We start from the raw sequence: 26,854 nt of genomic DNA on the forward strand, positions 1-26,854 counted from the left end.
AGCCAGCTTTCAAGCCACATGAGAGCTCCTGTCCAAGCCAATTTCAATTAATTTTAATTAACACTTTTGAGCACAATATTAAATACTTTGTATGAAATCAATAGAAGGGCTAGAGTTTCGTGCCTACACCCTGATTCCTGGACTCACGTGACTATCAGAGTCTCAGCTGTCATTTTCTTTAAACGTAGGTTTCTAGTTCTCATGGGGTGCAAATAAAGTTTGAAAACGTGACCTGAGTGTTACTGACATAGTGATCTCTGCCTGAATTTGCAGAGATCCTGAAATAATAGCATTGAAAGGGCTGATGCAGTGAAGTCTGCCCGAGTCTGTAGACAACCTGGAGCAATAGACCTGAGAGGAGAGACTGCTTCTTGCATCTCCATAGGGTGTTAATTCCCAGCCCCCTGCCCCTATTTTGCCAATCCCCCACCCCCAGCAGGGCGCTCTGTGTGGCAGGAGGAGAAAAGTACAGCAGGCCTGACCTAGAATATTCATCCATCCCAGCTGTGCACCCTAGCTGCTGTGGTAAACCTTGGACTCCCTCCTCCCTGCTGCTGTCATTCCTCAAGGGGGAAAGGGCCCCATTCTGCCGCCCTTGCCTCTCTGGGAGTGCCGCTGCCACTCCAAGGACCACAGTGCCTATGCATGTCCACAGGGGGCCCCATGTCATGGTGTGACTAGGGCCCCTAGGTTGCTTGATCTCTTGCATTTTCCTCAGGCACTATATGGCCCTGATCCAATGGCCACTGAAGACAACGGTGAGGCTCCCACTGACTTCAGTGGACTTTGGATCGGGCCCTATGGGGTAAGGAGAGGGACCTGTTTTGTGATTCTGCCCTAAAAGCAATGCACTTATTCTGGCAAGGTTTATACATTCCTTTATGAACCCATACGTTTATAAACCCTTACCTAGTGCTCATGAGTCTGTGATTTATTTCTCTCGGTATTTGTACTGTTTTTAGGGGTAGGGGATAGGTTTGCCAGACAGTCAGCAATTGTTAAGATCATTCATTACTTGACTCAAATTGGTACATTTCCTCCTCCAGTGTTACTGTATCTTCCCAATTGCCCAAGATTTTGAAAAAATACTTGTTAATGGGTCAGTAAGGCCCTCGGATACTGTCACGTTTCCTGGCTTGTTTGACCCTGTCCATATTTTCCAAGTACGCCATTGCTTGCCCTTTAACTGCTGTTATTTCACAAGTTCGCCCTCCTCACTAAGTGTTCATATTTCTTTTCTGTATTTCTCTTTTTGAAGTCAGATTTTAACAAGCCATTCAGCTTCTCTGTCTCAGCCAATTAGGAGTCACCATTTATTTAATCTTCCTCCACCATGGACATTCTTTCTCCATTATCCTGCTGGCCCCCGCCTTCACCACCGAAGGAAGGACCATTCCCCATCTCCACTGTGGCTGCAATTGCTCATGCTGCTTTTTTGCTGCCTGTGCCTTTCCCCTTTGCTCTTTACTATTCCTTGTTTGGATCCTTCCCCAACCTCCAGTTCCAGCACAGGTTTTCCTTTATCCTACAGTCTATTAACAGCCCCTCACGATGCCACATTGGCCAATAGCTACTTCTTTCAATTGCAGAGGAGCCACACAGTCTGTTCTTTAATTAAAGTGTGGCATGTAGTGACGTTTTATTGATTTGCTGTACATTTGCATTGCTTTACGCTCTGCTGAGTTTTTATCTGATGGGCAAAGAACTGCTCCAGTGCATTGGACCTCCTTGATAAAATACAAATTAGGGATGCAACAGACCCACCTGGATGGAATAAAATAAAACAAAAGACCTTAAATTCCCTTGTACACCAACTACACATGCAGATAATAAGGCATGCCGCTTTTTAAAAAAAAATGCTTTAGTGAGGCTAGCAACAATTTCAACCAAAATCCATCACATTTCACTACACCCCTAGTGTCTGTATCTCTCAGTTCTCAATGTAAAAAAAACACACACAAACACCCTTTGGCCTACATCCCCTGGCTGTGGAGAAACCAACTAGGAAAGTAAGCTACACCAAGAACTCCACGTGGTCACTCACACAGAGATAATAAAAGTTGTTGTTCCCTTGGGTGGAAAGGTTTGTGGTGCCATAAATGGACTACTCTCTGGCTTTGGATCAAAGTGCAGAAGGCAGGTCACTCCCTTGTGATGTTACTCACACTTATTTTACATAGTATTTGACTATGTGCAAATCCACATACTCAGATTAACAGAAGGGCCATGTAAAAGACCTCTACAAAACAGCACTGAGTACTTCAGGATGGACAAATCACATTTTAAAACAAAAGCCTCTGCCTGTTGTCTAAACCCAATCTGGGCTCAGGGCAGAGCTCTCCAGAGGAGGAGTCCACAGCTGACCAATTATTCAGAATTATTTTTCCTCACTATATCTAATTTTCCACAGAACAGAAGTTCAGGTTCCCAGCCAATTGTAGTTCCCTGTATACAAAAAGGAAAACATATATGTTTCACTTTAGATGATACACTTCAAATTAAAGAAAACAAAGGTCTCTCTCCCAGAGAGAGCGAGAGACAGAGAGAGACAGCGCACAGTGACTTACTTTGTAACAGTCTGCATTTGAATGAAACACATATGGCATCAGCCTCTACAGCAGGCAGAAAGACTCCTTTGCATTTAAAGGCCTGGTACACAGCAGAAAGTGCAATCACATCCCCTACCGGTTATATAACATTAGACTGGTAGATTTCTCCTCAATTGTATGTGCAGTCCATTCCATGAAATATTGTGTAATATTGACCTGGAGCCACATTCGTACCATGAGGGCTGAATCCTGACTCCAGCAAAGGCAATGGAAGTTTTGACCCTGACTTCAGTGAGATCAGGTTAACTAGCATTTCCTACAGGGAGTGACAGGCAGAGTGGTGTGAGGAGAGGAGCAGGTATTCAAGCCTCAGTAGCCAGAGGAGATGACCGCAGTGCTAATCCATTGAAGTTAGCTAGTTCTCAGTAGAGCAGTACGATTTTGTGCTTCCAGAGACTATAATCCTCAAGGTCTCCTCTAGATAGCAGCCCTTTCTACTCTGCTCTTTGAAGTGCTGTAATCAACCATAGCTCTAACAATCATCTGTGGTTGAACTGCAGTTCTAAAGTTGTAGGGTCTGATTCACCACTGCATTACTCCAGTTTTATTCCAGGGTAACTCCACTGATTTCAGGGCAGTTGCACTAGTGTAGTTAGAATAATGACCAGTGAATCAGGGCCATCGTGTGCGATGCCAAAATTTGACAGGGGGTTTATTTACTGCTCATTGGATTGTTGTGGAGAGTTAGAGCTCATCAAAACAATATATTATCAGATACAGATGGAACACCAATGAAAATACATGCTTCCATCCCTGCCGCTGGCACAAGACAAAGTAAACAGATAGTGTCTGTCGCTGACCATGGCGGTCACAGACTTGGGTCCCACCATAGCTATGGGAGGCATGGGAGTTCATTACTATAAACACATCCCTGTGCTGGATTGTGCCCTGAACAGCACCCACCAACCCATTCCCCGATGGGATGGTAGAGAGGTATAGCCTGCTACTCTCACATAACCACAGGAGAGAAGCGGAACATTTTACCATGTTGGGGCTCCATGGTTTCAACTCCATTTTTCCCTTGTGGCAGCTGTTGAGCAGCCCATGGTAGAGGAGGGAAACAAGCTCTAACCCTGTGGAAAATCCCAAGATGCCCCTGGGAAATCCCATGGAATTTGGGTATCTACAGAGGGCTTGGGTATTTGTCTACAGGGCTGGACCCTCCTCAATTCTGACCTCCATGGTGGGGCATTGGGGCCTCCTCAATACCCCTTAGTAGTGCAGCTCCCTCAAGCTGCCTCTGCATCTCTGCTCATGGCTGGGTCAACCTCCCCCAACACACAGATCTCGCATTTCCATATATAGCAGCTGTGCAACTCCCAGGGGAGCCATGCACACCTCAACTGCAGAGAGCCTTGATGGATAGTTATGCAGAGGGTCATTTGAGCAGGTTTTCCACTACTTATCACACCCCCTGCAGCTAACGTCAGAAAGTGATGAGGGTCCCAGATACCCTTCACAGGCTGAAGAATGTGAATCTCTCCAGGCTACGAGGCTACTCGCATCATTATATCATGTTGCCAAGTTCAGCAGGGCCACCAAATTCTTGTCTCTCGTGTGACCGTCTAGGCTGCTGCAGCAAAGCTGTGACAAGAATAATAGAACCATAGGGTTAGAAGGGACTGCAAGGGTCATCTAGCCTAACCCCCTGCCAAGATGCAGGATTTGTCGTGTCTAAACCATCCAAGACTGATGGCTATCCAGCCACTTTTTAAAAAATCTCCATTTGTAGAAGGAAATTCTACAACTTCCCTTGGCCCTCTGTTCCATTGTCAGGTAGTTTTTCCTGAGATTAAATCTAAATCTGCTACACTGTAGTTTGACCCCATTGCCTCTTGTCTCTGATCTCACAAAAAACTCTTGTTTCACTGGAGTTATTTTGCTGTGAAACAAAGCTTGCCCCAAAGAGACCGCTGAGTTGCTGTCTCCTGTAAGTCCCTCAAGTATAAGCAGAAAAATGTGGGTTCAATTTGTTAGTCCTGGCCCAAGCAAGCTCCCTTTGGAGCCACTAGGAGTTAGGCATCAGGAATGATGGCACAATTGTACTCTAGGTCACTATTGGACCATGACTATTTGCATAGTCTGCCAACCCCATCTACTGTTGAATCACGCCAACCAATTCCACATGAACTCTGGGGCTGGATTCTCAGGTGCATTAGGGCAGCTCCACTGGCATGAAAATGCTGTGCAACTGTCTTCCCTGGCAATGAGAGCTCCCCCCTTGTGTCTCCCTTTGGGTGGTACAAAGCCTCTGTAGCAACTTCCATGCCTCCTTTCTCCCTGCAATGGATGCAAAAGATGTGACTGGGGCATCCTGGTAAAAATTTGGGGTGTGGTCCTAATGTGACCTTGTCCTTAAAAAATATTGTGAAAGAGGGTTATGCTGTAAGGGCCCCTATTTCCCCAACCTGTAGTGCCGACGTGATTGCTATCAGAAATGCTGTTTACGTCTCGAAATGGAGGCGTGAGCACATAGCCATTGGTTCAAATGGTGATCTTGTGAGGCATTTAAGAAGAGTGAGGTCCCAAACCACAGTAGGATGCTTGACTGGTGGAAAGAGATTTCCAAGCCCCCCGATGAACCTCATTGTCACTGGGTGAGTGAAAATGGGATAACCTTCTACTGGAGAATGGAAAGTCACAAAGGCTGTAAGGTGGACTCTAATGAAGCTCAGTGACAGCCCCAATTGTGTCAGTGTTAGGCTATCATCCAGTATATCTGGCAGCAATGGGGTTGTCAGTGGAATGTCTTTGAGGTCACACCAACAGACAAGTCTTGTCCATTTTTGAGAGTACGCGTACCTTGTTGACTCTTCTGCTGGGTAATAATACTCTTTTTACTTTCTCTGAGCAGATTGTTTCCAATCCTGTGAACCATGGACCAGCCATGCTTTGAGACAAAGAACTCTGAGACTGGGGTGAAGGATCTTCCTGCCTTTCTGGGAGAGGAGATGAGGAGAGAGGGCTGGAGAGTGACCAGTGAATAAATAGCTAGCTGTATCAGGTAAGGAGACCATGTTTGCCTGGGCCAGGCTGGAACTATTAGAATAACTCTGGCTTTGTCCTTTCTTATTTTGAGTAGAACTTTGGATATCAGAGGAGTTGGAGAGAATGTGTGCTGTAGACCTGACGATCTTTAAAGATGAAAGGCATCTCCCAAGGACTGGTGACCCAGCCCGCCTCTGGAGCGGAACTGGTTGCATTTCTTTTTTATCACCGTGATGAACAGGTCTATTTCTGTGGGCAGGGTGCCGCACTGCCAGAATATGTGATGTAGTCAAGTGTGTGTCCCTGTTCAAATTCTGAATTTCTGGAAAGTAAATTGCTGTGATGACAGTGATTGTGTATTCACCAATTCCAAAGCTTGACAGCCTCAGCACAGAGGAAGGGAGGCCATGCCCCTCCTTGTCAGTTGATATTGAACATGCATGATGTGTTGGCATCATCACCTTTATGTGTTTGCCCCTGATTAGTGGTAGAAACTGGATACAGGCATATCTGACTGCCCTGAGTTCCAGGAGGTTGAAGTGCAGCGTGATCTTTTGAGACATCCACTTACCCTGGGCCATATGAGTGTCCAGTGTGTTTCCCAGTCCCACCCCAGCAGGGATGCATCCATCATTCTGACAATCATTGCAGGAGGGCATTGTAGGAGTGCATAGCCATCCCTCTCCATCAATCTCCAGGGGAGGTCAAGCTTCCTTGCTGTCATGCAGCTGTAAGGGTGATTTCAACAGGGGGGAATTAGCTGCTTTTAGTGTTCAGGCCCTCAGGCCAGGCACAGTAGTAAAAAGTCCAGGAGCCCAGAGCCCCAGGCAAGGCAGGGCATCAACAGTCTAGGGGCCCAGGACCCTCAGGCAGTGGTGAGACCCAAATAGTCCAGGGGTTCAGCCAGGGGAGAGCACCAAATACAGGCCTCCTGGTCTAATGCCAGGAGTGGGGTGCCAGGGTGCACAGGGACCCAGCCCAGGGCCCTAACAGCAGTGGAGTGTTCCGCCACTGGGTCAGCGAAGAGTCCAGCAGCAACATGCTGACCTTGCTTCAGGACCAAACACAGCCAGATTACAGGCTGCCTGTGGGCTACTTCCTCCCCTCTCCTCAGGGTGTACCTGAATGCTGTGGGTGTCCTCCGTATCCCCAGGGTCAGAGGTGAGTGGCAGCATCAGCAGCTCAGGGCACTCTGGCCAATCCTCAGTATGGCAGGGGTCTTCTGGAGGCTTCAGTAGCAGGCAGGATGTGTCTGTCTTCCTTGGTGGCTCCAGCTCAACTGAGCTGCAGGGCCCACCTTTTATACTTCCTTTTCCTGTCCCACCCCTCTGCTTCCATCAGGGCGGGCTGGGCTTATCTGGCTCTGCCCACCAGGGGCAGGTGGCCATCCCTCACCATCAGTCTCCAAAAGACGCCCTGCCTCCTCGCTACAGGCCTGCAAAGGGAACTCCTGCACAAAAGATGCAATGAACTTTCCTCCAACTGAGGGATTCCGTTACAGTGGTGGGTATGGAAGGTAGTGTAGTTAAACTGTGTCTGTTTGGTGTCTAGACAGTCCTGAGCCACTCTTGAAAACAATGCATTCGGAGTCTTGTGTGGTATATAATGAAGGTACAAGCTGCCGGGTCCCACAACAGCTGAAGACAGTTCTTGACCATGGTTTGAGGGCTGAGCTGGATTGTTTTGACTATGTTGGAAAGGGCCATGAGCCTGTGCAGGCTCTTGCTCCTCCTGAACTGAGCTGAGTTCCTATGAATTATAACCTCTGTATGGGGTCCACGTGGATTTTTGAATGTTCAGTTGTGGACTCAATTTGAGGAAGAGATCTGTGGCTCAGAAGTTGCCTGTGAAGTTAGTTCCAGGGTGTGACCTTTCAGACACCAATCATCCAGGTAAGGAAACACCAGAATCCTTTTTCTGTTGTGTTTTGCTGCTACCACTGACATGACCTTTGAAAAGACCCCAGGACAGATGATAGGCTGAAAGGGAGCACCCACAGGGAGACTACTCAAAGAAAAATCTTAGTTAAGTGACCAAATGATTTGGACAAATCTGTAAAGAATACTTCCAGCCCTCAGCCCAAGCCCATCACACTCATAAGAATATGTGTTCCTTTCATATGTGGCCGGAGAATATTCAACTCCAGCTAGATTGTAGGGTAGTATTTGATTGAATACATTCAAATATTCAGAAAGCTGTGAGTGCACAAACCTCTCTGACAATGTAAAGAATACTGAAAACAGAGAGATGGCGCTGTATTAATCTCAGCTGGTTTACACCAAAATTTATGTAAAAGGTACATTTCCATATGGAAGGTGTTTCATTAGTTGACAAGCTAAATAATTCAGTTACTGTTTTTTGCTAGGGATAAAGCAGCTATTTTAAGTAATAGGAGTTCAAGGTTATCTGCTCTTGCACTTTGTTTAAATTGATTTTCAGTGATTCTTTATTGACCTTGCTGCATAAAATAGGTGAAGGAAAATAAAATGTGTTAGAGACTCATTAGAAGATCTGATATGAGCACCAGCCAAACTGCTAGCATTAGCCAGCATTTCATCCATAGCTAACCTTGGCCTTTATTTACATTTAACTGTTACATTATCATCTCATTCATGCCAGTTATTATAGTTACTAAAACTCCTTTAGCTTGGTCACTATGTTTCCTCTTCTGTGACCCAATTTAAAGAAAGTCCTCATCCAAGCCCCAATACCTTCCCTACAAGTTCTTTTTAGGCAAAGTGTCGCAAATGCTCTGCTCAAAGTGGCTATGCAGCTTCCCTTGTTTTCACAGGCTCATAACTTTCCCAAAAAATCCTCCTTTTTTGGATGCAACTCTACAGAAAGTTGGAGGAGACTCCATCTGGCCACATCTGTGTTAGGAGAGAAGGAAAAAATAGGCAATGAAAAAACTGACTTTTCTGTGCGCAAACAGCTCAAAACCTTGAATGACCTGACTCTCCCTTGATAACCCTCCCCACCAGCACCTTGTCTTGTAATTTATGCAGATGCAGAGTGAATGCAAATGACTAGTCAAGCTATGGGGGTGGCGGTGGGGTGGGAGGGAGGTACTGTGTGCTGACTAAGAGAAGAAAGAGGAGAGGAGAGAGAGATTTTTACATGGATTGGATTTATTTCTTTATATGTATAAAATCCCTTTAGGTGCCCATCCAATGCTCTGGGACATACATTCAAAGTAAATAATGGTGGTAACAATAGTGTTTATTCCACCTTGATATAAATAAATATTCTCCCAGCAAATATAATAAAAATGCAATAAACCCAAACCCCAGGTTCCTTTATTAATTTATTAATACTTTACTAATGAGCCCCATTCAGGGAAAGCCCCAAAGGGGTAGCACCTTATCAGAACTCCCCAACAATATATTGTCAAACATGGAACAGCTTTAACTGTTGATCAGGGTCCTAAGGCATTCTGAGATCTCTACTGGGCATGTCTCACTTTTGAGCCCTCTCTGTGTTTTTCAGAACAAACACAAGGAAGCATTTCTTCACACAATGCACAGTCAACCTGTGGAACTCTTTGCCAGAGAATGTTGTGAAGGCCAAGCCTGTAACAGGGTTCGAAAAAGAACTAGATAAATTCATGGAGGATAGGTCCATCAATGGCTATTAGCCAGGATGGACAGGGATGGTGTCCCCAGCCTCTATTTTCCAGAAACTGGGAATGAGCCACAGGAAATAGATCGCTTGAAGATGACCTGTTCATTCCCTCTGGGGCATCTGGCATTGGTCACTGTCAGAAGACAAGATACTGAGCTAGATGGATCTTGGGCCTGACCCAGTCTGGCCATTCTTATGTCTGTGTTGTTCTGAAATTACTCTCTGCAGCAGTAGTCTCACCCACCCACTGTCCCCTAAGAACAAAGCGTTCTCTTTGTATCTTACTGAAATGGGAAATGCCGGGGCAAGTGCAATTCCTCCGCAATCAAACATTTTTTCTAAGGAGTCAGTGTTGTTCTAAGTTAAGGAAGTGGGCAAAAGTCATAAAATGTGAAGATTTTTTTTCTGCTGAAAAGCCGTAGTTCACTTTTTCCTCTCATCGCTTTCAGTGGCGTCTCATCTTGCTTCATCTTTGGCACCCAGCAGTTTTTATTTGTGTTTGTTTCCAGTAGCCCCCACAGTGTGGCTGGTCCTTCACTCACACAAGAACATAGAATCATCGAATCCTAGAATAATAGGGTTGGAAGGGACCTCAGGAGGTCATCTAGTCCAGCCCCTGCTCAAAGCAGGACCAATCCCCAACTAAATCATCCCAGCAAGGGCTTTGTCAAGCCGGGCCTTAAAAACTTCTGAGGAAAGAGATTCCACCACCTCCCTAGGTAACGCATTCCAGTGTTTCACAACCCTCCTAGTGAAAAAGGTTTTCCTAATATCCAACCTAAACCTCCCCCACTGCAACTTGAGACCATTACTCCTCGTTCTGTCATCTGCTACCACGGAGAACAGTCTAGAGCCATCCTCTTTGGAACCCCCTTTCAGGTAGTTATCCCTACTATAGTTATACCCCAGCTATCAAATACCCCCTCGTTCTTCTATTCCGCAGACTAAACAATCCCAGTTCCCTCAGCCTCTCCTCATAAATCATGTGTTCCAGTCCCCTAATCATTTTTGTTGCCCTCCACTGCACGCTTTCCAATTTTTCCACGTCCTTCTTGTAGTGTGGGGCCCAAAACTGGACACAGTACTCCAGATGAGACCTCACCAATGTCGAATAGAAGGGAACGATCACGTCCCTAGATCTGCTGGCAATGCAAGTAGGCAATGCCCCTACTTACACAGCCCAAAATGCCGTTAGCTTTCTTGGCTACAAGGGCACACTGTTGACTCATATCCAGCTTCTTGTCCACTGTAACCCCTAGGTCCTTTTCTGCAGAATTGTTGCCTAGCCATTCAGTCCCTAGTCTGTAGCAATGCATGGGATTCTTCCTTCCTAAGTGCAGGACTCTGCACTTGTCCTTGTTGAACCTCCTCAGATTTCTTTTGGCCCAGTCCTCTAATTTGTCTAGGGCCCTCTGTATCCTATCCCTACCCTCCAGCGTATCTACCTCTCCTCCCAGTTTAGTGTCATCTGCAAAGTTGCTGAGGGTGCAGTCCACGCCATCCTCCAGATCATTAATGAAGATATTGAACAAAACCGGCCCCAGGACTCACCCTTGGAGCACTCCACTTAATACTGGCTACCAACTAGACATAGAGCATTTGATCACTACCCGTTAACCCCGACGGTCTAGCCAGCTTTCTATCCACCTTATAGTCCATTCATCCAGCCCATACTTCTTTAACTTGCTGGCAAAAATACTGTGGGAGATCGTTTCAAAAGCTTTGATAAAGTCAAGCAATAACACGTCCACTGCTTTTCCTTCATCCACAGACCCAGTTATCTCATCATAGAAGGGAATTAGGTTAGTCAGGCATGACTTGCCCTTGGTGAATCCTTGCTGACAGTTCCTGATCAATTTCCTCTCTTCTAAGTGCTTCAGAATTCATTCCTTGAGGATCTGCTCCATGATTTTTCCAGGCACTGAGGTGAGGCTGACTGGCCTGTAGTTCCCCGGAGCCTCCTTTTTTAAAGATGGGCACTGCGTTAGCCTTTTTCCAGTCATCCGGGACCTCTCCCGATCACCATGAGTTTTCTAAGATAATGGACAATGGCCCTGCAATCACATCCACAAACTCCTTTAGCACTCTCGGATGCAGCGCTTCCAGCCCCATGGACTTGTGCTTGTCCAGCTTTTCTAAATAGTCCCGAACCACTTATTTCTCCACAGAGGGCTTGTCACCTCCTCCCCATGCTGTGCTGCCAGTGCAGTAGTTTGTGAGCTGACCTTGTTCGTGAAGACAAAGGCAAAGAAAGCATTGAGTACATTAGCTTTTTCCACATCCTCTGTCACTAGGTTGCCTCCCTCATTCAGTACGGGGCCCACACTTTCCTTAACTTTCTTCTTGTTGCTAACATACCGAAGAAACTCTTCTTGTTACTCTTAACATCATTTGCTAGCTGCAATTCCAGGTGTGATTTGGCCTTCCTGATTTCACTCCTGCATGCCTGAGCAATATCTTTATACTCCTCCCTGGTCATTTGTCCAATCTTCTACTTCTTGTAAGCTTCTTTTTTGTGTTTAAAATCAGCAAGGATTTCACTGTTAAGCCAAGCTGGTCGCCTGCCATATTTACTATTCTTTCTACACATCGGGATGGTTTGTCCCTGTAACCTCAATAAGGATTCTTGAAAATACAGCCAGCTCTCCTGGACTCCTTTCCCCCTCCTGTTATTCTCCCAGAAGATCCTGCCCATCAGTTCTCTGAGGGAGTCAGTCTGCTTTTCTGAAGTCCAGGGTCCGTATTCTGCTGCTCTCCTTTCTTCCTTGTGTCAGGATCCTGAACTCGACCATCTCGTGGTCACTGCCTTCCAAGTTCCCTTCTACTTTTGCTTCCCCTACTAATTGTTCCTGGTTTGTGAGCAGCAGGTCAAAAAGAGCTCCGCCCCTAGTTGGTTCCTCCAGCACTTGCACCAGGAAATTGTCCCCTACACTTTCCAAAAACTTCCTGGATTGTCTGTGCACCGCTGTATTGCTCTCCCAGCAGATATCAGGGTGATTGAAGTCACCCATGAGAACCAGGGCCTGCGAACTAGTAGCTTCTGCGACTTGCCAGAAGAAAGCCTCGTCCACCTCATCCCCCTGGTCTGGTGGTCTATAGCAGACTCCCACCACGACATCACCCTTGTTGCTCACACTTCTAAACTTAATGCAGAGACTCTCAGGTTTTTCTGCAGTTTCATACCAGAGCTCTAAGCAGTCATACTGCTCCCTTACATACAATGCAACTCCCCCACCTTTTCTGCCCTGTCTGTCCTTCCTGAACAGTTTATATCCATCCATGACAGTACTCGAGTCATGTTAGTTATCCTACCAAATCTCTGTTATTCCAATCGCATCATAATTCTTTGACTGTGCCAGGACTTCCAGTTCTCCCTGCTTGTTTCCCAGGCTTCTTGCATTTGTGTATAAGAATAATGTGTATAACAGAAGAACATAAGAATGACCATACTGGATCAGACCAAAGGTTCCATCTCGACCAGTATCCTGTCTTCTGATAGTGGCCAATGCCAGGTGCCCCAGAGGGATGAACAGGTAATCTTCAAGCTATCCATTCCCTGTGGCTCATTCCCAGTTTCTGGAAAACAGAGGCTGGAGACACCATTCCTGTCCATCCTGTCCTATACTTTGTATCCTATCTTTTAACCAGTTACCTTCCGTCTTATCCCATGACAGCTTACATTGCGTAAGAGCCTTTGGTGAGGGATCTTGTCAAAGGCTTTCTGAAAATCTAAGTACGCTATATTCACTGGATCCCCTTGGTCCACGTGTTTGTTGACCCCCTCAAAGAAATCTAGTAGATTGGTGAGGCATGATTTCCCTTTACAAAAACTATGTTGACTCTTCCCCAACAAATTATGTTCATCTATGTGTCTGACAATTTTGTTCTTTACTATAGTTTCAACCAGTTTTCCCGGTACTGAAGTAATTGCCAGGATCACCTGTGGAGCCCTTTTTAAAAATTGGCATCACATTAGCTATCCTCCAGTCATTTGGTACAGAAGCTGATTTAGTAGTTCTGCAATTTCACATTTGAGTTCCTTTTGGTACTCTTGGGTGAACACCATCTGGTCCTGGTGACTTATTACTGTTTAGTTTATCAATTTGTTCCAAAACCTCCTCTAATGACACCTCAGTCTGAGACAGTTCCTCAGATTTGTCGCCTAAAAAGAAAGGCTCAGGTTTGGGAATCTTCCTCACATCCCCAGCCATGAAGACCAATTCAAAGAATTCATTTAGCTTCTCCGCAATGGCCTTATCGTCCTTGAGTGCTCCTTTAGCATCTCAATCATACAGTAGCCCCACCGACTGTTTAGCAGGCTTCCTGCTTCTGATGTACTGAAAAAAAATTTTTGCTATTACTTTTTGAGTCTTTGGTTAGCCGTTCTTCAAATTCTTTTTTGGCCTTCCTAATTATAGTTTTACACTTCATTTGCCAGAGGTTATGCTCCTTTCTATTTTCCTCACTAAGATTTAATTTCCACTATTTAAAGGATGCCTTTTTGCCTCTCGCTGCTTCTTTTACTTTGTTGTTTAGCCACAGTGGCACGTTTTTGGTTCTCTTACTATGTTTTTTATGCAGCAACCTTGCAGTCTTGTCATATTCTTAATGCTTGGTATGAATTCCTGCTATGAATTCTAACCACTGTTCCTTCTAAGCTGTGTGCCTGTGCGCGCACACACAGATCCTAAACCCCACGCACATGGCGAAACACCGTGCGCACATTTGTCCCGCATCCTGACTGCACATCAGTCGGGACGCCCTTTGTCCCAATATTGGGGACCATTCACCATCACCGCCAAAGTCCTGGGGCTGGCGTGGGGGCAATTTCTGGGTCAGCTTCCGGCGACGCACCAGCCCACTGGCAGGAGCCTGCAGTGCGGGCGGCCTGTAGGCACAGAGGCGGAGGGGGTCTCAGTGTGCTGCACCGGCTCCCTCCTGCCCAATCAGAGCTGCGGGGGTGGGGCTTGCAGGCGCCAGCAGTGGGCAGAGACCCCCCGACCCGACCAGACACTAGGATCCAGAGGGATCTGCTGGCTATTAGGGTCTCTGCGCACTGCCGGAGCCTGCAAGCCCTGCTCCGCGGCTCCGGCAGCTCCCATTGGTGCTTTTCCTGGCCAATGGGAACCACGGAGCTCGCGCTTGTGGTAGGCGCAGCACATGGAGAGTCTGGAGACACCCCCCCTCGCCGCTCTGACCCTAGGAGCCAAAGACCTCACAGCAGGGCTGGTGAGTGCAGCCAGGGAAGGGGGCAGGGCGTGATGGAGTGGGTGTCTGGGAGGTCTGTGGGGTGCTGGGCTGTGAGGGTGTGGAGGGTGCTGGGCAGTGGGGGAGGTTTGTTTGTTTTGGGGTGCTAGGCAGTGGGGGCCTGTTGGGGGGGGCAGTGGGGGAGATCTGTGTGTGTCAGGGCACTGGCAGTGGGGGGTCTGTGTGAGGCACTGTTTAGTTGTGGTGGTGGGGCTGTGAGGAAGGGCACTGGGAGGGAGGGAGGGAGGAGAAATCTGTGTGTTTTGGGAAACTAGCGAGTGGGGGGTTCTGTGTGGGGTGCTGGGCAGCTGTGGTGGGGCTGTGGGTGGGGTGGGCTAGGCAGGGGTGGTGGTGTGCACAGCACTGTGCATTTGTGGTGGAAATGTGGGGGGGTTGTGGGGGGGCTCTGGGCATAGTGGGTTTCAGAGGGTGCAGGGCAGGGGAGCTGTGTGGCTCTTCCCCCCCCCTTCCCCCTCCACTCACCCAATGTGTCCTGATATTTCACTCTTGCGATCTGGTCACCCTATTTATGGGCGACTTTTGGCATTGTTCGCCTGCCATCTATCAACACAGCCAGATTCTACTAGCTGGCAAAGCGGGGGAAGGGAAAGAAGGGTAATGAATCGTACCCCTCCCCGCCAGCATTTTGAATGTGGAACGTTGATCACGTCAGGACAGTCGGGACCCACACATCTCCTTGTAGTCTGTTCATTTGGCTGTGTACAAACTCAAGTACGTGCGAATAAGTCAAAATGCCTGGCCGTAGTTGCTAAGGAACTGCAAAGATTTCCCAGAAATGAACAAAGCTAAATGTTGTTTTCGTGATTGAAATCTTTCAAAGGCATTGGACTTCATACATTAACTTGTGATGTTTTACCATTTTTCCATGTTTTTTTGCCGCAGATGCATGGACGTGATCGGAGCTATGCACAAACTTCCGGTATCCTGATCTGAATGATCTCCCTTTTGTTGAGTCATGCTGTTAAGCGCATTGAAATAGTAACCATATAATAAAAGTATTAATTTTAAATAAACCAATCTGGTAAAAAAATCAATCCCAAAATGTCACTGTCTAGAGGTCAAAAGTGTAAAAGAACAGTGACTTCATTTAAATCTGGATGCCTGGATGAGACTATAGAGACAGTTACACCAAAGTCACATAGTGTAATGCTTGTTCAACTTTGTGAAATATTCACATATGATGAGGACAACAGAGTGGTTTGTGTATATTGTCGAGATGCCAGTGCTTCGGGAGAATTTTCAAAAGGAAGAATGTGGAACGATGTGTGGAAGTTGGATTTCTTAAAGTGTCATCTGTCAAGTAAGTCTCATATAGATGGTGTAACAAGACTTAGAAACAAAAACCCTTCCTTACAGAGCAGATTGCTTAGCATGATTCTTGTAAGTCCAGCTGAAAAGCAGAGGAGGCAAATTAATCTTGAACGCAAGTGCTCAAACCCAGAAGAAATCAAGGTACTTATTGACAGTGTGTTGTTGGCTATTAAAATGAACAGCTCAATGCTTTTAATGCTATTAATGACCATATGGAAAAGTATGTGTGCATACCAGCGAGCTGGAGAAGTAAAAATTATGCTTTTGAATTTCTTGAAATTATCAACTGCATTGTCCAAAATGACCTCATGCATGAAATAGCATCGGCAATGTTTCATACTCTAGCTGTTGATGAAAGCACTGATATATCCATTAACAGATACTTGATACTCTATTTTAAATATAGATCCATAAATTCTGCAGACTATAAAACTTCGTTTGGTGGACTATTACGATTGCAAGAATGTGATGCTGTTTCAATAGTGTCTGCAATCAAAGAGTTTTATAAAAAACACCAACTTGATCTAATGAAAATGGTGATGTTCATATCTGATGGTGCCTCCATGATGTCGGGTAAACTCAATGGCGTGGCAGCTCAGCTGAAACGCGATATTCCACATTTAGTCCAGCAACATTGCATTGCACACTGGGAAGACTTGGGGATTTCAGCTGCATGGAAAGAGGTCAAGCTGATAAGAGACATTGAAACCTTAATGAGAACTGTCTACATGGTGTTCTGTCGGTCATCCAGGAGAAAATGCAAATTTCAGGAAATAGTGGATGCTTCTGAATGTGAGTCAGTGGCTTTCAGGCCACTCAGTGAAGTGCACTGGTTATCTAGGCACTTTGCACTTTGAGCAATTATTCGCAACTATAATCCTCTTCTGGAATATTTTGAGCAATACAAATATACTGATCCAGTTTCTAAATACTGCCACAAAAAGCTGAATACCATGGAATACCGAATAACATTAGAAGTTTTGTCAGAGCTGGCTTCACTATCCACGCTGCTCTAGAAATGGGGCCTTACATCTCTTGAAGCATTTCACCTTGCCTGAGGTAAACTGAACAAGATCAGAAGACAGTACCTTGGAGATTCAGTCTTATGGAGTGACGAAGTTAAGGCTCTCTTAGATATGAGCTCTCAAGAAAATAATGAAATTGATACCAGTTCCATAATAACTTTCATGAACATCTTGTGTGCACATTTGGCAGACAGGTTTCCAGAGGATGAAGTCCAGGAGTGGTCCGCTTTTGATTGTGCAGCAATATTTAAGTGTGACTTCAATTTTGGAATTCATCAGGTCAAATTCCTATGTTCAAAATACAAAGACTTTCTTGCTGAAGAGATTGTTATAGTCAATCAGTACAATGACTTCAAGTTTGCAGTAGCCGAAAGAATCAAAAGCCAATTGGTTTTAAGTTTCTCGGATATGGTGACATTTGCTCACCAGAACAAACAGTTTCAGGATCTTGCAAAGTTGATGGATATTTGAGGAACATTCCTAGCATCAAGTGCAGACTGTTAGCATGGCTTTTAGCTTAATGAACACTCTTAAAAACAAACTATGGAATCGTTTACAAGTAGATCATTTGGACATGCTGATGTGTATTAAGAGTTACCAGCTGGATGAAGGACTGATAGATCTGGACAGAGTTTATATTGAATGGGCAAATGAAAAAAATTGCAGAGAAAAACAGTAAGGTTAGTTTAGCAGTCTTTGACATTTCGACCAATAAGGACATTAAAATGCATTTGTAATTACATATCTTACTCTTGGCTGATAATCATTTATTGATATTTTTTAGAAAAAATTTAAATTTAAAACACAAATTCTTGTTTTTCTTTTTTTACTTATGATGTCTCTATCTGAAAACCCATATAAATTGACACAAATTGCAAATTAAAAGTTTTTAAATGTATAAGCATTTTACTCGCTTGGGCGCATTTGCCTCATGGTGCACAAATTTGAACTCTGCTTCAAAAATTTGCACAGAAGAAATTCTTTGCGCACGCGGCCTGTCAAAAATTAGAGAGAGCATTGATTCAAACATTTTAAAGATAGGCTTATATTCTCAAGGACCTAGAAGGATTTAATGTCCATTGGACATTGGTTGTGAAAGTATTTTCCTTCAACCTGCAACCTTCAGTAAGACAGTTGTTGGAAGACAATTTTGCCTTTCCTCAGAAAGACAGTCTGTAACTTTAGGTTATTTTTTTAGCTTTGCTCACTTCTCTCTCTATTTGAGCTGTGTTGAAAGCAAAGTCACTAGAAATGCTTGCAGACCTACAACTCTGGCTGTACACCAATAGCTATTTGTACATGGTCCTTTTTCAAATATTCCATCATTTTTGTATATTTTCTTCCCCCTCTGGGAAATCCTTCAGAAAAAGTTTATAGAAAAAAAACTATTTCAGCATTCCGGCAGCCATCTAACTCAAAAACTTAAGAATAATTAGATTTTGTACTGGGCCGTTTATCCCTATATCTTAAAACAATTTGAAAAAAGGGTATTATAACTGCCCACATTTTACAGACAGTGAAACTAGGCAGCACAGAGAGAGGATGTGAAGCAGAAAGTGAAATGATGCAGCCAGCACTTGAGGTGTCTTGTACTTAAGACAAAAATGTATGACCAGGGGCATAAAACTGGATTTCTACCAATCTGGCTAATAAATTGAATAAAGAACAACACATTTAGCCTCTAGAGCAGATTCCATCTATTGATCTCAAAGTGCTGTACATGGGTGCATATGCATCATTATCTCCATTTTACAGATAGAGAAAGTGGGATACACAAAGGTGAAGTGACTTGCTCAAGATCACACAGTGAGTCACTGGCAGAGTCAAGAAGAACTCTGGTCCTTTGAATGCCTCCTCCTGTGCAATCCACGGGCCCATAGTCACCCCTAATAGAGACCTCTGGGATAATTCCCCAGATTAAACACACAAAGTGTTAAATCTATTAACCTGCGGAGAGCAACATCATCTTCCAAAAATGACACCAGCTGCTGCCCCTGAGAAGCACTGCAGCATTGGGTGAACTCTGAATTCTCTCTCTCTCTTCGTTGACTTTACTCAGTTTAACAGCAGGAGAGTTGAAGAGCTGGACTGCAAAATGAATTTAGAGATACCATATTCTCTTTACAGGAAAGCTGTGCCCTAGGCTTGGTTGAGTTTGAAGCAGAATTCTGGGGAATCTGGCATGCAGATAACACTGATGCTTTTTGGTATGTATCAAGGAATACCGGAAAGAGCATGATTTCTAGAGCCCATCATGAAAACCACAATCTTTGTTCTGCTGAATCTGAGCAGAGCTCCTCTTCTCCATTTTATAGTACATGCCAGCATCCCTGCTGAGCAATGCCTTTAAGATTACTGCCAAAAATTAGCCAGCAAAGTAAAGAGCTTCTCCCTAGGATATTATGCAGCAATCAGTACAAGAAATAAACAGTTGTTATCAATTTTCACCCCACATAATCAATTAAGGTTTCTTGGGATGCCTATGGTGTGACATCATTTGTGTAGAGAGGGCATCTGACTGTGTCGAGTGGGACTACCTTTCAAAAACAACGGAGCAGCTGGGATGTGGAAAATTTTATTCATACATGTATCTCCATTATACAAAGGAACAAAGGTTAAAGTTAGTACTAATTCACTGATACATTAGTCATTCCCTCTATCCAGGTAAACGCCCCTTTGTCTGGTATCCACCATGACTCCTATTATTCTCATATCTGTAGAATCATCAGCCTGTTTAATTAGGCAAGACTCTTTAATTGGAGTCATTAAAACTGAGAACAAATGGCATCTCTCTCTGAGAGACAAGGTAGTTGAGGTAAAATATCAACTTCTGTTGATGAGAGAGACAAGCTTTCGATCTTACACAGAACTCTTTGTCATGTCTCTCTCTTGTCAAACAAGGTTTTGCCATAGTCCCTTAATCCAATAGAATCACTCTATCTGAACTTCCTCCTTATAAATATATTTGCCAGTATTCCATACTAGGGATCATTTGAGAAAAATCTGATGTAGCCTCTGAGTAACTATTTATTAATTAATAATATTAAGCATTTATATAGCGTTTTTCATCATAGATCTCAAAGCACTTTGTAAAGGTGGGTAAGTATTATTGCCCCTTTGCAGAGAATGAAATTCAGTCACAGGACTGGTAAGTGTCCACGCTTCAAAACAGGATTGTGAAAAATTGGGGAAAGTTCAGATCAGAACCACAGGAATGATTCAAGGTCTGCAGGGAGAGTCTTAAGAAGGTAAATCTATTCAGTTTATCAAAGAGAAGATTAAAGAGGTGACTTGAACAAGGTCTCAGAGGGAGAAGATTTCTGCTAGTGGAGGGCTTTTTAACTTAACAGACAAAGGCAGAATAGGCCCAATGAATGGAAGTTGAATAATTCATTAGAACAACATGCTGAGGGACATGATTAATTTTCTGTCACATGACTTCTTTAAATCAAGATTGGATGTATTTCGTAAAACGTATGATCTACCTCATCCTGACATAATGACACCAAGCAGGGCGGGGTTGCAAGTATCTTGGAGGACAGGATTAGGATTCAAAATACATTGATAAACTGGAGAGTTGGTCTGAAATCAACAAGATGAAATTAATTAAAGATAGGTGCAAAGTACTACACTTAGGAAGGAAAAATAATCAAATGTAGAAATACAAAATGGGGAATAACTGGCTAGGCAGTAATACTGCTGAAAAGGATCTGAGGTTTATAGTGGAACAACAAACTGAATAGGAGTCCACAATGTGATGCAGTTGCAAAAAGACAAACAATTCTGGAATGTATGAACAAAAGTGTCATATGCAAGACACAGGAGGTTCTGTTCTATTTGGGATGAGTGAGGTTTCAACTGGAGTACTGTGTATGGTTTTGAGTGCTGTTAGGATATAGATATTCAGGCCTGCCTGTAAAGGCCTGTACTTTAAGAATTTAGGTGTATTCTTATCACTTGGCTAGTTAGAGGTATAAAAGAAAGAATCAAAATCACTGTCTGCCAATGTAAGGTCCTTCTCTTACTGTGACAGTCTGGGGCCCTGTTCTTAGGCTAAGGCCTTTGGCTAAGCAGCAGAGGCAGCCATAAGCTGGGAAGCGAACGGTCACATCCTCGCATTCCAACCTAGTCACATTGAAATAAGGTGCTATTGGGCTGTTAGGCACTATCAGGACAGGATTGTATGCCTATCAGCTCCAGAGAAAGGGAAGTGCCTAGAAAATGTAAAAGAAAACTTAGTTTGATAGCATCCTGTCTGGCAAGAACTCACTTATCAATACTGGGATGTGAAATCCTCACTTCTGTATTGTCTTGCCATTATAGTTCCCACTTTGCTATTGTTTGTATAATCTCTGTCTGGTTCTGTGATTGTTCCTGTCTGCTGTATAATTAATTTTGCTGGGTGTAAACTAATTAAGGTGGTGGGATATAATTGGTTACATAATCATGTTACAATATGTTAGGATTGGTTAGTTAAATTTTAGTAGAATGATTGGTTAAGGTATAGCTAAGAATATTACTATATAAATTAGGGGCAAACAGGAAGTAAGTTGGGATTCGGAAATAAGGAAAAGGAACTTGTATTTAAGCTTGCTGGAAGTTCACCCCAATAAACATCGAATTGTTTGCACCTTCGGACTTCGGGTATTGTTGCTCTCTGTTCATGTGAGAAGGACCAGGGAAGTGGGAGAGTGAAGGAATAAGCTCTCTAACAAGTGCCACACTTTAAGAAAGATGTGGACAAATTAGAGAGTTCAAAGGAGAGCAACAAAAATGATAAAAAGTTTAGAATACCTGACCTATGAGGAGAGGTTTAAAAAAACTGAGCATTCTTATTCCTGAGAAAATAAAACTGAGAGGGAAATTGATAACAGTCTTCAAATATGTGAAGAAGTATTATAAACAGGACAGTGATCAATTGTTCTCCATGTCCACTGAAAGTAGGGACAGAGCTTGGGTACGGCGAATTGGGGCAGCCACTCTGGGCCCTGCACTTTAGGGGGCCCTACGGGCCATTGAGATTGGCTGGTGCCTGAGACCGCGGGGGCAGCAGCTGGAGCCCTGGGTGCGGGGGGTCAGCAGCTGGAGCCTCGGGCGCATGGGGCCGGTAGATGGGACCCCAGGTGTGGGGCAGCAGCCAGGACCCCTGGTGTGGGGCTGGCAACCAAGAGCCCAGGCGCGGGAGCCCGGGGATGCTGCAGCACTCGTCCCCACACCCCTCCACCTCTTGTTTCCATGCCTATGGCGGGGGCTGATTTGTCCCAGGCCCCGCACCCCCCCTAGGGATGGCCCTGGGTAGGGAAAGAAGTAATTGGCATAGTCTGCAGCAAGAGAGAGATTAAAGAAAAATGTTCTAACTCTAAGGATAATTAAACAATGTTAACTGAACAGGTTACCACGGGATATTGTGGAATCCCCATCATTGGAGGTTTTTAAGAACGGGTTAGACAAACACGTCAGAGATGGTCTAGGTTTACTTAGTCCTGCCTCAGCATGGAGGAATGGACTAGATGACCTCTGAAAATCCCCTCCAGCCCCACATTTCTATGTTTCTGTGATTCGTGTGTTATGCTGGAGGTGAGACAAGATGATCGTAATGGCCTTAAAATCTGTGATTCACCCAAGGTCATGCAAGGGGTCAACAGCAGAGCTAGGATTAGAATGCAGGTCTCTCAACATTCTGTCCCAAGGCTATACTTCCTAGGCCAGAAGGGACCACTAGATCATCTAGTCTGATCTTTTGTATAATAAAGGCCATTTCACTCAATTAACCCTATATTGAACCCAATAACTTGGGTTGGACTAAAACATTTCAGTCCTCAGTAGACTAAACTGTTGAGTGCTACAGGCAGAGAACAGGAGAGACCAAATAGCCACAGGTGTTGAGTGATTTGCGTCTCAGCTAGACCACTGTTAAATTTTGATATTTGGGAATTTGGAGTTCACAGAAAAAAACTGACTTAGCTTATAAGTTTTTGGGTGGGGAAGCCTTACAGTAGCTGGTGCTGGGTTTCCCCCAATTTAAATAGTTGCTCTGCAGCTATTTTCTGGCCCTTGTCTCCAGTTGAGTCTTTACTTCATAGACTAGCTCTGAACAACATCCTTGAGCTTTTATCTGCAGGCGACAAACAGAGCTATGCAAACTGGATTGGCAGGAAAACAAAGAAGGCTTTCATCTCATCATTGCACAAGGTACTTACAGTAACTTCTCTAGGAAAAAAAGATTACACATCAACATTGTGAGCATAAAGACAATTTAAAAGAGATGTTAAGAAACTTCATGTCAGAAAAATATAGAACATCTGCAAATAGACAAGTATTCAGTAATATGTTGCATCAATGATCTTGGAGGAAAGAGTCTGTTCTTGTTCAGTGACAAGACTTTAACATATCCTGGAGGGGTTTTTTAGCAGACTAAGCTGCTTCTTGTGGTCAGGAAGATAAAAAATGGCTGCATGCAGGGCTTCAGGAATGGTTATTAAGTTGGGTTTTATTTCTTCTGACAGCAATGCATTATGTCAAGACCATGGACCTGCTTCTCCTCTGCCTTACACCTCATCCAGACATTTACTCCAGTGCCAAGGCCACTGTTCTGATGTAGGAGTGTGATGACCGTGATCTTGACCCACACACCAGGGACCTCCAAAGCTAAACACATAAGATGAAATCCTGGCATCACTGAAGTCAATGGGAGTTTTGCCTTTCTCTTCAGTGGGACCAGGATTTCAGCCTTGAGTCGCTGGAGCTTGAGTTAAAGAAGCAAGTTGTGCAGCTGTGGGCAGTACCAGACTCTCATCCTCTGTGGATCAGGCACAGAGAGGGACACATAGCACATAGAGTGAGCTGTGGGCTACAGTGGGAACACATTGTGGAAGCTACAGGAACAGAAATACTAAACAAAAATACAAACACATGGACCCTTAAACAATCCGTTGGATGGAACTGTACTTGTCTATTTTTTTATTCAGTAGAGACAATTTACATTTCTGCTACTAAAGTTTTAAATCTGTTTTCTGCACATATAGAAAGCATGCCATTACATTTCACATTCACTTGCTAATGGGAATATCTAAAAACCTCCTACTAATGAAAGTTTCCATAACTTTCTTCATTGAAAACACACTGATTTCCATTGCTGGGTCCATCCCACTAGAGTTCTGTAACACACACACATCCCAGCCGGGCTTGCTCAGAACGTGCTCCAGGTGGATCACTGAGCTATCTGTAAGGGTGGTGTCATTTGATTTGTAAAGATCTACAGAATCCTAATTTCAATGGTATCATCCTCTGCTCCCCTCCCCACTCCTGAGCTCCCAGCTCCTCCAGTTGCTGGACATTTTGATAATACAGTGCCAGAAATGGGTCAAGTTGGGTATCATTCAAAAGCCCTGTCTCTCACATACGTAGTAGAACCAAACATGATAAACATAGGACAATTATGTAGTTATATATTTAAAAAAAAGTTTAAAAATCAACTTTTAAAAATTATACTTTAACACAGGGATGCATTGTTTACATTAAACAGACACCTATCTTTGGTAAACCTTGGGAAGTTAGCTTTGACATGAAGGACTGAAAACATTTATTCATCAAAGTCATCGTCAGTGTCATCTCCATCTGTATTTGCACATCTCCATACAATACAGGTTGCTGGCCAAACATTTGTAGGTTGGTGAGCATCTGGTCTTTGGACATGAGCATTTGATTAGCTGAAGGATTCATTTGGGAGTGCCTAGTATTTTATACACAATTGGTGTGATCACTGCATCCTCCAAGACCCATCCATGCTTGATAGAGGAGGGTAGTTTTGAGGCACTCTGTCACCCCAGAACCATCCCATTGCTTGATGATTTGCCCTCTTGATAGCCAGCATTAATGCACCCCTTGTTGGTGGCAATTTTTCTGAGTGAACTGAGCAATCATTGGGTAGCAGGATGATTGGCAGGATGCATTAACGAGTCATTCGCTTTGGCACTTCGTGTAGTGCTGAGTTAAAGAGTGACCATGTTGAAGGGTGTCTTTCTCCTGAAATGGCATCGTATGGCATGTTTTGGGCATCTAGATCATTTGAGGGAATATCTCCTTTCCCATCAGCTGAAGCTGTATTCAGTGATTTTTCACCCTGGAATGTATCCCACTTTTGCACAATAACCAAGTGAAGTCAAGGTTAGTGAATGTGGAAAGCTCCACTAGAGTCGATTTAACTGCTGCTTCATTGAAAACTGGACTTCTTGGCTTCAGAATTTTTGGCCTTTGGTAGGAAAATAAGTGAGTCGTGAAGTCAGGAAGCTCCTTCAAAGGCCAGTTCTTGCTGATGCAGACAGCACTCGAGTCTGGGACTGGTCTCCATTAATACACTCCTGATAGCAGCCCATAACCTTGGCCATATGCTGTACGTTCAAGGAAGTCTAAGTTATCAGCAGCACAAAATATAAACCTACCCTTGATGAGGTCTAGCAGAATGTACAAACTTCATTCAGTTCCATGTGGCAAAGAATCTTGCTTGCAATTGCAGTCTCAAGGCACAGTACTCTGTTGTAGTCAGTGGAGGAGCCAGCGCTGTGTATAAGCTATGAGGAATTTGCTATGGGTTTTGGAATGAGTTGTTAAACCAATAGCCATTTGTAGTGGTATATTATTCATATGCCACACAGTTGTTGTGTATACATTGGAAACCTGCCTGTGATGGGGTGGGAGAACCTCGTCCTGTGCAGGCTGAGTGCACCCCATCCTCCGAGCTGTCCTCTACCTCAGGACGGTGAGGCCTAGTGGCCAGAGTCAGAACTGCCGCTGTCGCCGGGACTGCATGACTCAGTGATCAAAATCAACATGGTTGTTCCTGTCCTCAGGGCCAGGAGACCTGATGACCAGAGTCAATTGGACTGCCCTGTCTCTCAGGGCTGTGTGGCCTAGTGGCCAAAGTCAATAAAGCTCCCCTTATGTTCAGGGTGGGTTCACGCTAGGGTCAATGGGCCACCACCTGGCGAGGTGTGGTGGGTCGGATAGGAGGACCCGTCCCACCCTGTTCCACCAGGACCTGACCCTGGGGGCCCTAGCAGTGGAACAGGGCTCTGACTGAAACACGCCGACTTCCCACAGGACTATGGCTAGTCCCGCCCCTGGCCCACTTCCAATCCTGTCTCTTGGAGCAGTAGTCAGGGTGTCATCGGGGGCTGTGGTCTCCTCAACATATGTGGTTCCCAGTGACTCCAGTCCCTCTCGTACGTCGGTAGGTACCTGGGCATTGCCTGGGTCTTGGCACCTCTGGCATCTGCGTTCAGGGTTCCAGCTGCTCCTGGGTTGGAGCCTACAAGGTCCGTCCTTCCTCCTCAGCAGTCAGCCCAGACTGAGCTGAGCTGCGCCTTTTATACTAGTAAAGCCCTGAGTGGATACCAAATTTTTATCCAATAGTATGTGCTAGCAGCTTGCACACTCCTGGACAGGAGACACAGACCACTGAGTGGAAAGGGGTGTGCGAGCCGCTTGCACACACTAGTGCGATTAGGGACAGCAGCTGGTGAGCCTGGTGCCCCTCTCAGTGGGCGAGGCTGGGAACAGTGCAGCCATGCCGGAGGAGCTGCCGGCATGGGGCACCGACTTCTGGGAGCAGCAGCCCAACAGTCTGCTACTTCCGCCGGTGCCGTTCCCAGTAGAGCCCGTCAGCTTCTCAGGTACCAATTTATATCCACGGATATCCACATCCGTAGATAGAAATGTTGTGTCTGTGCAGGGCTCTATATACTAGTATTGCACTGGGAGTACGCCCAGTAGGGATGTGGGGGTGTGGCTTCTTCAGCCCACAATAAGGAGTTAACCCTTCCCTGTCCAGAGCCGGGTGAGTGCACCCCGTCACACTGCCTTTCACTCAGGCACTCGTACATGAACCTTGTTCTTCACTTGCTTACTGTCATACTTGCTGGTGCGGGAGTCACTGCAACCACTGACGCACCACTTAAGAAAAAGTACAGGTCATGTGGTATTACTTTTTCAGGACTGGCATCAGCTGTGAATTCTTTGAAACTCCCAGATACT

Source organism: Lepidochelys olivacea (genome assembly GCF_965140295.1).
Source record: "Lepidochelys olivacea isolate rLepOli2 genome assembly, chromosome: 16".
NCBI classification, from domain to species: domain Eukaryota; kingdom Metazoa; phylum Chordata; order Testudines; family Cheloniidae; genus Lepidochelys; species Lepidochelys olivacea.